We start from the raw sequence: 10,130 nt of genomic DNA, 5'->3' as shown, positions 1-10,130 counted from the left end.
GAGGTACATTAAAAGGAACGAAAGGGGGTAGTAGCTAGGGGCCGAAGGCACGCTGCAAAGAACCTTAAAAGGAGTGCCAACAGTCTACCGCATGAGGTGCACTGACGGCACTATCCCTCTGCGGGGGGACATTGTGACATCAAAGAACACACGACATTAAATAGCAATTTTGTATATGCATTAATTCGACTTGAAAGGAATTTTTTTTTTTTTTTATCGAAGCCTAACCTAAATATATGACAAAAAATAGTCTGTCAATGGAAACCACAAACCATCAGGTTTTATTTGAAAGAGGTTCCATGGCATCGTGACAACAAAACCACAGGAAAGTGAAAAGACAATATGTTGCATATGCTGGAATTCGACAAGCAATTGATAAGGCAATACCTTGTACATAAAGGAATTCGACAAGCCACTGATAAGACAATATCTTGTAAATAAAGAGATTCGACAAGGAATTGATAAGACAATACCTTGTATTCGAATACCGTCGACAGGTAATTGAAAAGACAATGTCTAGCATACAAAGGAATTAGACAAGCAACTGAAAAGACAATATCTTTTACATAAAAGAATTCGACAGGCAACTAATAACACAATACCTTGTATTCGACAAACAATTGATAAGACAATATCTTGAACATAAAGGAATCCGACAAGGAACTATTCGACAAGCAAATCAAGTTTCCTGAATTCACGTCAGCCAAAAAACAACCCCCTTCGGGCGTTGTGGCAGGGGGGGGGGGGGGTGGTTGCGTCGTCGTCTCTCGCACCTACCTACAGACGGGGACTACCTTGGCTACCTTATCCATCCTCGAATGTGATGACACACGTTAGGCATACTTCGGGCGACATAAAAGGAAAGACAAGGCGAAAGGGTGGTGTTGACAGTCCCCCAGGTGAGAAGAGAGAAGTCCCGGGCACGAGGAAATAGTGGATAACTCGGTCGAAAATATTGGAAGATACGAAGTCTATCATCTGAGACAACAGACATATACAAAAACTGCATGGCTGAAAGGAATGAAACGCAAGGCCAGTATCAAAGAAAATGTATACAATAACGTTAACAATAATCTAAAAAGTATATTGGAAAATCATACAGTACCGAAAAGGAGTGAGCACCCCTAAAACAATATATATACCACGAGGAACAAACGTACGACAATAGGACCACGTCTGCAAAAAAGAACGAAAACTGATCGTCTTCACTGAAATGACTGTACTACGTGCTGATTGAGAGAGAGAGAGAGAGAGAGAGAGAGAGAGAGAGAGAGAGAGAGAGAGTGCTTTCCTAAGCAGATTTAGGTAGTGCACACTCTCATATAAAAAATCTCGCGTTTTCAAGAGCCATTAGACACTAACTCTGTCGCCAAAATTCTCCCCCTGTTGCCATTTCCAAGTGAAGGCTTCAGAGTTGTTCTGTCCACCTACAAAAGGCAGACTTCCAAAGCTTTTGCGTAAGACAGCGTCTAGTTGGTATAAGTCTACAGATTCTGGAAATAGTCCTACAGACAGGTTGTTTGATTATTATCATAGGTCATAAGTTACCAATTCAATATATATATATATATATATATATATATATATATATATATATATAAATAACATTCTATATAACATTCTATTTACACACTCTAGTTTTGTGCACACGTAGGCAGAATAATCTCGGACCAGATGCAACTAGAAATTTAAATTTTAGTTTGTAACGAATCCCGTTAATTTAGTTATTCATCCTGTGCGTGTATAAATGTACGTATAGTATATACTATATACATATGTGTATGTGTGAGTGTGCGTGTCTGTGCGTGAACACCTACGTCCACTTGTATAATGAGAAGAGAGAGAGAGAGAGAGAGAGAGAGAGAGAGAGAGAGAGAGAGAGAATCTCAGACACTGAAAGGTAGAATACACGCAGTCTCAGCCACTGAGAGAATGAGGGTCCCTCTGAACTTAGATTAATTCCTAAATAAAATAATCTAAAATTGTTCTTATGAAGTAAATGCAACAGCAATCTGACAAATGAAGAATATCATATATCAAAACAAAAAAAGCTGTAAATATAATAGCAACATTAATTAACAATGACTTGAGCAGCCATTAATATAAGATTAATATTCATTGTAGTAGTATCATTATAGCACAGACCTTTTCTTTCCTTCCTTCCCTAAAAGGCCGTAGCAGCGTCTAATAATAACCGCATACTCGAAGGCGCGGTAGCTTTTTTACGTAAACTGTTCAGCATAAAGATTTCAAATACAGTGCGCCAGTGTCTCCACTCTTACCAGAGCCAATACGGCATGTAATGTAGTTTTTTTTTTTTTTCTTGTTTTAAGTACAAAATAACGACGAGAACCTCCAAGCGGATGAGAGAGAGAGAGAGAGAGAGAGAGGAGGGGGCCTAAAACACCATCTTGAGACTAGAGTTTTTGCGGCCCAGCGCCGGGGGAGGCCGTCCGTGTGTGTTTCTTAGGGAGCGAACCGGTTATTTTGGTGTAGGGGACGGCACCACCAGTGGGGCCAACCGAGACAACTCTTCCCCCCACCCCCTACCTCCCTCCCTCCCTATATCATCACAGCTGCTAGACCCAAACTCCCTTAACCCCCTCCCATCCCCCTCCACCGGCCAGGAATGCCCAGCCAGTACCCTATACTCCCGTCGTGGCATCACCCTACGTGGTTCCCCTCGCGCTCAGGGGGCATCTTGAGATTGGGTAACGGAGGGGTAGAATCGTACCAACCTGAAGTTGGAGAGAATCTAACCGAGAAATAATCGCTAATCCAACCCGGATTAATGAATCCTGAAGTCGGGGGACGGTAGAATTCGTTACGAGTTTAGTTAGGATCGCTCGTCTGACCCCTCGGAGGAGGAGCAGAAGCAAAAAGAAGAAGAAAAAGAGACTAATTTCACTCAAAGGAAGCAGCAAGCAGCAGCAGATCTGCTAGCAGCGACTTCTTCTTCAGTCGGCGGCAGAAACGAGAAGAGACAACAGTTCCCTGTGAGTGAGTCTCCTTCCCAGATGCCTTCTTCATCTTTATCTTCTTCAAGACTCCATCAATCTCCCTCTGGAGGATGACTCTCGGCCTAATAGCCAGCCGGCTGTAGTACTAAACCTTCCTCAGCACAACCTTCTACCCTCCTTTCCTGCAGAAGTCGTGACATGTTACACCTTCCCTCTCACACCCTCTCTCTCTCTCTCTAGACCATTGGGTATCTCCTCCTCCTCCTCCTCCTCCTGGTCGCCACTAGCTCTTCCTCCTCCTCCTCACCCCCGACCAAGGTATCATATAAAGCGGCATCTCCCTCGAAATTTGGTAGTGTAAGTGGAGGAAGTGTGAGGAGCAGCTGCAAGGAGGCTACTGGTTAAAAAGGTCATCATTCCGTGTTTCGGTATACAAGTCATTAGGAGCCCGGGGTGTGTGGAGGGGGTTTGGGTGGGCTCCTGCTGTACCTGCTCCTGAAGCAGCACCTGGGGAGTATATATATATAGTAATATAATTCAGATGTCATATACGAAGGGTCTGCCTCTCGTTAGATAGGGAGGCTGCTGGGTGTTGAGGGGTCCCGGTGTACACAAGGGTTATATTCTAGCGTCCTCAGAGCAATTAGGCGATCGGTGGAGTGGGGGATTATGCAAATGGACAGTGAATGTGTGCCACAACATTGCTAAATTGCTGATCATTCACGTTAATTGGCCGATAATACTGACGAACAAACGATAAACTCATTTATATTCATTTCGACAGTTTTACAAAAGCAAGCGAATTCACAAGAAAATGACGTGGAGACTAAGATACAGTTTAAAACCGGCAACTGAACGATGTTAAATTCAAATTTCAGGAAATTAATTTATTTCGTAATAAGAAGATTTTTGTTTGGCCTTCATTAATTAGCACTGAAATATTTTGATTACGCCGAAAGATGTGAAAGCTGAATGAAATATAAAGATCAATGACATTTTTTCAAGGAGTTTTTTTTTTTTTAAGGGTTTACTTGACATGTGTTTTACATATCGTAAATTGAGGAACTTATAACATGAAAGTAATTTTCGTGGATACGATACAATGGTAAATATCTGGCGCAAAATGTATTTTAAAATCTTTGCCCATTAACATAGTCTTCGAACTAAACTTGGGGGTATGTGATACATTCTCGGTCTAAAGATTAAATTTACATAAACTCTACATCGAAATGTATTCGAATGTTGCCAAAACTTCACAACCACGGTTATTATCAGCACGAAGAACGTTGCTTCAGACAGCGCATGCGCTGTGACACATAATCCGTGTACAACAGCTTGGCGGGAACATAGCTAATTCAAACGGGTGGCTCTGTCGATGCCACACATCACTATTTCGAGAATCTTTTTTTTTAGATAGAACATTTAACAGTCCTTTGGTTTTTTTTCTCGGGCAATTCTTATTATACAACCATATTTTGGCAGCCGTAGTTACAATCCACAACCGACGGTACTATCCTATAAATAACATAAGCAGAGTTGGCACAGTCCCTCAGTGACATGTATTAGAGTAACAACCGGGAGAGATCAGATATGGGTCGTGGTATGGGGGGGAGGGGAGGTGGGGTATCACAATGGTGAGGCAGGGAGGGAGGAAGGAGGAGGATTGGGGGTGGGTGGGAGGGGGGGTATGGAGGGGCTAGTGTACGGAGGAGAAAGGGTTTGTGTATATACGTATTCCGGTATAATGAACTGCAACTGTTTTTATCGCCGGGCCATCTAGTAATAATTACTACGGCATAACGGCTCCTCCTCCTCCTCTTTCGACCACGAGAGCGCTGGCACCATATATGGGGAAATCCGGCCGGGGTCATCATAATCATCATCATCATATTCGTCCAATCTCGGAGCTAAGCTGCGCTAGCGACGTTCTACTACTACTTTTATCTGATACGAAGAAACCGGTTCTTGAGAATTGACGCCGATATCGGAGGGAGGGAAGACGATGCCGCCATTTCTTGCCGAGGGGAGACGAAGGAGGAGATCACGACGAACTGTTATTACGAATCGGAGGAGGAGGGGGAGGAGGAGAGAGCTAGACGCAGGAGGAAAAGCCAGAATACATTCTGAAGTCTGGGATCTGCTTCCCAAGAGGAGCTTCTCCCGTGTCAAAAGTCTTCGTTTTCTTCCTTTTCTTCCTCAAGTAGCTTGAGAGATCTTGGGGGAGCACTGGTTCGGGCACGTGGGTGTGGGCGGGTATGTGTGTGTGAATGCGTTTGTGCTGCCGGGATGAGGGGGAGTTGGGCATGGAGAGAAGAAGAAGGGAGATAAGGGGTGGTAGGGAGATGAGGAGGAGGAGGAGGAGGAGGGGGAAGTTAGCGACATATAAGGGCGGGTGAGGGTGGGTGGGGGGAAGGAGGGAATCATGGGAGGAGTGACTGGTGGTGGAAGAGGGTAGGGTTTAGGTGCCAAGTATAGCCCTAGTGGCGGTGTAGTGTGTCTGGGGGTGCCATGGTGCGCCAGCCCAGTGCCCGTCTGCCCGCACACACTCACTGGCTCTCTCTCGTCCGGGCAGCCATCATCTCTGCTCCTGATTCTTCTTCTTCCTCCTCCGCCTCTTGAGTTCTTCCTTTGGCTACCGCTGCCTCCTCTACCTACTCCTGCTCCTCTTCCTCCTCCTCCTCCAAGGAGTCCAGTAAAGCACCAGCTCCATCATCGCCGTCAACGGCCGCTGTGGAAGACCACCTTCGGTTCTTGTGGCACTGCTGCTGCAGTCCTCTGCCCGCTGCCGACTCTGCCGCTGCCCTCCCTTCCTGTCGAGGTTCTCCTTACACATCTATTCGCAAGCCTCCAACACACACCTTTCGACTGTCTTCTGGCCCTGCTGCTGCTGCTGCTGCTGCTGCTGCTGCTGCTGCTGCTGGTGCAACCGAAGGGGCGGAAGAATGTCGCCTCGTCGACGTGGGCGTGTGAGGGTGTGGAAGTGTGTGTGGATGCAAGTATGTGATGTCCGACTTCACAGCTGTAAGGCCGCGCCTACCCTCCTCCTCCACCTCTACCTCCTCCTCCTCCTCCTCTGTTCCCTCCTTCCCCATCCATCTCTCCAGTCCCTTCACGCGCCGTCATCGCTGCTGCCTGCTTCGTCGTCGTCGTCGTCTTCTTCTTCTTCCCTTCGTCACCTTCGTCGTGAGTCACGAAGCTGCGGATGTCTCCAAGCCTTCCTTCCGACAACGTGACACTGCTGCGGAGTCGTCCAGTGGTTCCTACGGCCCCATGCTTCCTTACGTGCCATACGCACATCCGCAGCTATGGAATGTAAAGAAGTATGGAGCTGTGGGCGCCAAATCTCGCCGTCTACAAGCGCCGACAGCTCTATCCTACGGTACCCCTCCAATCAACCATCGACTGTTCCTCGCATAAATCGCGACGCATGAAGCAGTTCATAAAGGAATCTGACGAGCAGCACATGTGTAATCTCTATACGAAAGTGTGGTTTAATTCGTAATTTGGCTCACGACACGACGAAAAGAGATTCGGTTGAGGGGAACTAGTCCGTGTAGCTGCCAGCTAGACGGGACGAGTCAGTCAACGGCTAAAGCAATATGGCGGCACCCATCACACACACACACACACATCAACTGTGATCCCTGACGACACGCATCCGTCCATTCATCCTTGTCAGTCGGTGCTCGTTTTCCCCTTTCGATAAGAAGTGTCCATGACAAGTTGCAAAAGTATGTTGTAAAGTTGTTAACCGCATCGAAAGACCAAATGGTACTACTTCCCTTTGAGAACTCGTTCACAGAAGTGTTGGCTTTCTTTTCCGATGTTTTTTTTTAGCGGCACAGGGACAATTTCTAAGGCGTGGCGCACGCAAGCCCGACGATGCCCTGGCATTTAGAGAGCTCATTCACCTGCCTGACTGTTGCGTGATTTAAATAAAGACCAACAGTCGGTTAGGTTTGGACAAGCTCTGCTCTTTAATTCGGCACCTGCAGATATTATCAGCCCCATAAGTCCATCTCTACAACCTGCATAGTTTGAATGTAAAGTTTGTTCGTTGAAAAACATCTTTTCTGTCACTTTTGAGTGTTCCTTCATAAGTGTTTCACTTTGATTAAGAATCACAGGTTTTTTTTAGAACGTACCAAACTCAAAATGTCCTAATATTTTTATATAGATATAAAAAAAAGTACCTACTATAATTTTAATACTATAAATTATTCTTCGTCACCAATTTTAAATATGATACAATGTCAAAATTTACATTTACACATTGTTCAACTTTCCAGACAAGGTTAATTAAAGACAACTCACTTGCAAAATTAGTGTTGGAAATTTCAAAATAACAGTGAACTCCAGCATTTGCAAATTATCCCAAAAGGTTATGACTATGTTTTTAGGGAATTATATACTATACATTTTGGAATAAATCTGTAAGGTTTAATGATTCTGAAAGGTTTCTCTTGTAATCTCAACCAGGCATTAATTCTTTGCCATTTCTGACTTACAGGTGACATCTAAATAGAGTGAAGTACAATAATTTTTAATTTTAATGAAATTAATTATATATGTTAAAGATGTTATTTCATGGTAAATTAAAGGTCTCATTATTCAGAAACAACAATCCATTCTCAAGATTCTAAAAAAGGGAGATTTAAATAAATATCGTACCTTATTTATGTAAATAAGCTATTTTTATTTTCTGTTTCACTTTAGAAAAGTAAGCTTAATGTATATAATAGAAAAAAGAATCCACCTAAGTGTTGATAATATGTTATTTATTTTCAGGTCAACCGCATTTGTATCTGTTGTGTATATCTGTATGTATTTTTGTAACGGTTCTGGAACCTTTATTTTCAAAATGACACCGAGTTCATACTATCTATTCTCTTAATATATGAAATCTCCAGGTGTTTTTCCTATCGTGAGAGCGTCAATGTAACTTAAGATTCTGTTTATTTGCTGTGCCGTGTAAATAGCTGTTATCTGCTGTACCACATACACTCTGGTACTCTCGGGTAAGGAAGTGTGTGCTTTAGTAACTGATAAAGCAAAACTGGCCCTCTGAAATTGACGAATTTCACGGATTCGTGTTGAATGTCGCCATCAACATACAGTCAAGCAATGCAAAGTATTTTAGCCAATTTCCTTGCTATGTCCCAAGTCATTAACGAATATAAACCAATCATTTCTGAATATCTTCAGACACTGGGGCCACTCTACATTATATTCTAAACACACTGACAAATTTGTACCTTCCGACCCATGTAACGGGATGGGCATCGTCCTGACCTTGGTTAGGTTTACACCTAAAAGAGAGGTCGAAAGAAAGAGAGATGCCAAAACACTCATTTTAAGAAGGGGACAACAGAAGAGAAATAGGATTTTCGAAGTTCAGTGAGAAACAATTTTGGAAACCTATATACTTCATAAAAATAATAAACACGATGCTAATAAATTTCTGTCGTGAATGCAAAACTTTTACCGACTTAATGAAAGTAATTTCATCAATTTGTATTTTTTGGCGAATAATGAAAAGATATATGGATCATACGAACATATAACTGTACACCAACTTTACATTCCAAGATTTCTCAGGCCAAAATTAAATCAAACCTTCATATAAGAGAAAAGATTGTCAACAGTCTCTCATACACATTCCAATTGGTATTCTTTAATACACACAGACACATGTGCGTGTGTGTATATATATATATAATATATATATATATATTATATATATATATACATATATATATATATTATATATATATATATAGGGAGATAAAAATATAATTTAACATTTTCTTTCTAAACCTAATGATAAATTTGAATTCTTAACAATATATAAATTTTTACATAAGACCAACAAAGAATGCACTATTCCAGTATTCCACTTATTTCCTTTTTTTTGCGGAATAACATAAAGAATAACCTCCTTTCAGCAGAGTTTTAACCCTGCTACCTTGAAGACAATTGTCTGAACAGTTCAAATTCTGTTCTTGAATGAAGACAAGACTGATCTATATGAACAGTGAATTATGATAAAATAATTCTTCAGTGAAGATGCCGTGTGACAAGACACTCAATAACAATACTATAACTAGCTTTGCTAAGAAGTAGGTCTATTGGGACACATATGGCTAGACCACATGAGTCTCACTACAACACAATTTCCACCCCCCCCCCCCCCTTCTTACGCCCCATCCCAGGGAAAAAATAGCACCGTATTCCGCGGGAAGTGACCTGAACACCGCTATAAAGAGACCAGCCATAAAAACCATCTTGCCGTTTTGGAATTAGGAAATTTATTTTTCTTAACAGAATTTCAATGGAGTTGTTTACTTTTGTTATTGTTATTAATATGTTTCTTACAATGGCTTGCAGAAATAAACACGTCGAAATTTTTTTCATGCATAAATGTGTTTATTTCACTATACCTATCAATCAACTTTTATAAACACACACACATATTGAATATGATCTCCAGTCTAAGAACCTACTATAATCTCTTACGGAAATGTGAAGAAAATTCGAGTTAAAACATTAGTCCGTTCAACAACAACAAAAATAGAGAGAGAGAGAGGGATTCTTTTTTTACAATCCGTCCACAATCGCCTTGTCGCACACGAGCTACTAGTACTAGGCACCGGGCCCCGTAGTGAAACGTACTGAAATACCACGTGGGTATTGTCTTGTTGAGAGGGAGAAGTGGAAGTTAGTCACCGGCCACCAAGAGCGGCAATAGGTGTCGGTTACCAGCAGGAAAATTCAGCCATTCAGCCATCAGGCTAAGACATCCTCAACAGAAGCGTCAAGATGGGAGGAAGAGACTACCATGAACTAGTCTCACGTGAGTCTCGTACTCCATGAGACTGGCTCATATGAAGACTAGCCACCAGTGAAGAGATCTAGTGAAGAGTGACAAAACTAATATACTAAGAACAACGCGAGTCAATTGCTACCAGCACCAGGAACGGGGCAAAAGAGTCGCCAAAGTTTGAGCTACCTCAATGGGTGTCGAAACTTTTAGTACAAACGCAGCTACGCACCTGGTTACTTCTTTCTACGAGGCCGAGTGGAGACGAAACTACTTCCAAAGGAGAAGCAAGCGATATCGTATCGTATTTCGTAAACGTCCACGGCCATCACCAAAATCTCTTGGCACAT

The sequence above is a fragment of the Macrobrachium nipponense genome, chromosome 17 (genome assembly GCF_015104395.2).
Source record: "Macrobrachium nipponense isolate FS-2020 chromosome 17, ASM1510439v2, whole genome shotgun sequence".
NCBI lineage: Eukaryota > Metazoa > Arthropoda > Malacostraca > Decapoda > Palaemonidae > Macrobrachium > Macrobrachium nipponense.
The sequence above is the reverse complement of the archived record's forward strand: the minus strand, read 5'-3'. Positions refer to the sequence as shown.